This window comes from Triticum dicoccoides, chromosome 2A, assembly GCF_002162155.2.
Source record: "Triticum dicoccoides isolate Atlit2015 ecotype Zavitan chromosome 2A, WEW_v2.0, whole genome shotgun sequence".
In the NCBI taxonomy this organism is placed as follows: Eukaryota; Viridiplantae; Streptophyta; class Magnoliopsida; order Poales; family Poaceae; genus Triticum; species Triticum dicoccoides.
Window position 1 is genome coordinate 788,509,742 of NC_041382.1, and position 3,645 is coordinate 788,513,386.

A 3,645-nucleotide genomic window follows, 5' to 3' on the forward strand; every position below is an offset into this window, starting at 1 on the left:
TGCTCCTAAAGTCAGTGGCACAAGCCATACCTACTTACGCGATGTCCGTCTTCAAAATTCCTAAAAGAATTTGCAAAGGAATCACAGATGCGATGTCTCGCTTTTGGTGGGGTGATGATGTGACGCATAGGAGAATGCATTGGTTTGCGTGGTGGAAAATGTGCATACCAAAGAAAAATGGTGGGATGGGTTTTAGAGATATTCATTGCTTTAATCTCGCCCTATTGGCCAAACAAGCTTGGCATTTAATTGATAACCCTGATTCCCTTTGTGCTGTGATTTTGAAGGCTAAATACTTTCCGGATGGTGATCTCTTGAGGGCTACTCTAAAAAAGAAAGCTTCTTATACCTGGCAGCGTATTATGGCAGGAGTAGACACCCTGCGGCGTGGACATATTTGGAGAATCGGAGATGGGGAAAAAGTTAAAATATGGGAGGATGCTTGGGTTCCTCACTCTCCATCTAAAAAGGTAATCACGGTTAGAGGGAACAATTTGCTCTCTTGGGTCTCTGACTTTATTGACCCGGCATCTGGAGATTGGGATATACAGATTGTGAACCAAACTTTCTGGCAAGTGGATGCCCAGAGAATTCTCGCCATCCCTCTTCCGGTTCATGGAATGTCAGACTTTGTGGCTTGGAGTCTGACTAAAACGGGGGTGTTCTCTGTACGGTCGGCGTACCATGTGGAGTGGGACTTTCAGTATGGACATAGGCTCCAAAATAATGCACACGCATCGATACCAAAAGATATTTGGGGGTCGGTCTGGAATTTGTTGTGCCCATCAAAGATCAAGATATTCATTTGGAGAGTGTTACGCAGTGCTATACCTTGCCGCTCAATACTTGCAAATAAGCACATGAACGTGAAAGATCATTGTCCGGCTTGTAATTTGGGGCCGGATAACATCCGTCATTTGCTGTTTGAGTGCCCCAAGGCTGTTGAGGTATGGAAGCTCCTAGGAATATATGATGTTATTAAAAATGCAATTGCGGTTGATAGGGCAGGAGAGGTTGTTTTGGAGCATTTACTCTTTCTTCCAGAGAATGAGGTTCTTGTGTTGGGACTAACAAAGCTGAGAGAAACGGTAGCTACTGTACACTACTAGGGAAAAGCCTAGCAGCAACGCGGGTTTTGGGCCTCTCAGTAGCGCGGGCAGAAGCGCTACTGATAAGGCGCTACAGCTAATGCTTAGCAATAGAGCGGCTTGACCCACGCTACTGCTAAATTGACTTAGTAGCAGCGGTTCTTTAGAACATCGCTACTGTTAATTAGTAGTAGTGCTTCTCCTAACCCGTGCTACTACTATTATTTAGTAATTTATTTCTTTTCTATTTCATGTTGTATTCATACACCTTTACACAAGTTTTCATACAACATGAATTTAGAGATTGTTTTTACATCATAATGAGTTATTACATCATGGGGTGAAAGAACCGTGGACTAGTTTCAAGTGGATGTCCATCCACTTGAAACTAATCCGCGGTTCTTTCACCCAATGATATAATAATATCATCATCATCATCATATCATTAACAACTTAGCATCATAATACATCATTGTCATATAACACCTCCTTAATATCATCGTTTGCATCATTGACATCACATAACACCTCCTCAAGATCATCATTATCAACTCTAAAACATTACCACATAATAAACATATTGTACCTCATAGGACCTATTACATTCGATTAAGACCTACTACATTTTCTAAGGTAAAATAACAAAAAACAAGATAGCCCCTGACTCTCCATTATGGAGAATGGAGATTAGCCTGTCTCCCATTCTTGCCTTTCGCTGAATGTTACTTCCAAGAACCTCCTTGCGAATGTCCATACATTTCTTCCATTCTCTGATGATCATGTGTTCACGGATTTTAGAAATCCGATATGCACAGGTGAGCTCCGTAGATTTACCTGGCAGTATGTTCAGAACTGAGAGGCGACCATGCAGAGACATCAGATGAGGCACACAATCCATCGGGAGTTTCTGTTGAAAAACATAATAATAACTTCGTAGTTAGCAATGATGTACTAGTTTTAGAAGTATGCAAAAAATGCACGAATGTCGTAATAGTAAAAAATCTTACCAGGGTATCTCCAGAGAAGTTATCGTTGTTCAACACATGCACTAGTGGCACGTATTCACCATAATTTGGAGGAGTTCGATAATAGGCATTGTAATTCTCAAGAAGAGTACAAAATGCGATCAGATGATTTTTCTCCTTATACGTTAATTGGGTGCCTTCGGTGTAGTGGGTTTTATCTACCATCTTCCGCACAGTCTTTGAAGAATCAAAATAAGCTGTCAATGGAAATAAGCTATCAACTATTTTGAAATAAACAATATAAATTAGTTAATAACTATGTTTGAGAAACTCACATAGCGGTACAATCGGAAGCGTATCAACAAGGACCCAAATGTCCATATTGTCTTCCTCGCTGTCAGGATCACCAAGATCCATGGTGATAATCATACCCTCATCAAAACCATACATTTTGCAAAGTGCTTCCCAATTTTGGCAACCAAAATGGGTTACGCTCTGAGCATTGTACAGATTTACTTCAAAATCCATATCATGATGGGTCCTTAGGTGTATTTTCTTTGTTTCGAAATTTTCATGGTCTTCAAAACCCATACCCTCCAAGACATAGCGTCTTGCATGGCATGGGATAAGCTAGTCGAATTGTAAAATATGAAAATTAGACGTTGAAATAGTTGAAGTCATGCTTAATGGAGAAAAAAATATTGTCGTCGTTGCGTACCGTATGAACATCGCAGGTCTCCTCGAGCTTAATGCTGAAGCGCCGATCGTCGTCCAGCCGAACGAACCTGTCGCACATACCTCGATCGTCGTGGCACCAGCTACACTCCCCCGGGAGACCGTCGTCGTCCGAGTACGACATTTCCTACAATCATAATTCAAAGATTAAACTTGTACATATTCTAGCACAAGTCATGTCAGAATTCAGGACAAAATCCGGCATGACCTTTGCTAAAAAAGGACATATCGAGCGCCTGAAATTTGCCGGAACGGAAATTAATCAACACTCTGGCAAAACATAGGCCACTCGGAGATGTAAACTGAACATGAACGGCCACTTGGGCAACCACATATCCTATTTGAGCAACAACACAAGATATACAAGGATATTTGGCTGGTCTCACCTCGATGTCGAGGGGGTACGTCGGTGACTGGGATGACAGCGGGGATGTCGGAGCGGGTCGGTGACGGGGACGACGGAGGTCACCTGAAACCATATAAGTTATCACTAGCAACAAAACATGTTCAACTAGTTTTATTAATTCAACTAGTTCTTACTAAATATAAACTTACTATAAATAGAAAAAACTAGTTCTTTTTAAAAATAAAGTAGTTCAACTAGTTATATTAATTATCTTACTAAAAATAGATTAGTTCTGTTAATTCAACTAGTTCAACTAGTTTATTAATTTACTTACTAAACTAGTTCAACTTCAACTAAAGTAGTTCAACTACCACTACTACTACTAAAAATCTAGTACTAACTAAGCTAAATTAACATCTACTACTACTAAATTAACATCTAGTACTAGCTAACCCTAAATTAACATCTACTACTACTAAATCTAGTACTAACTAGTGGCAGGGGGTGGGGG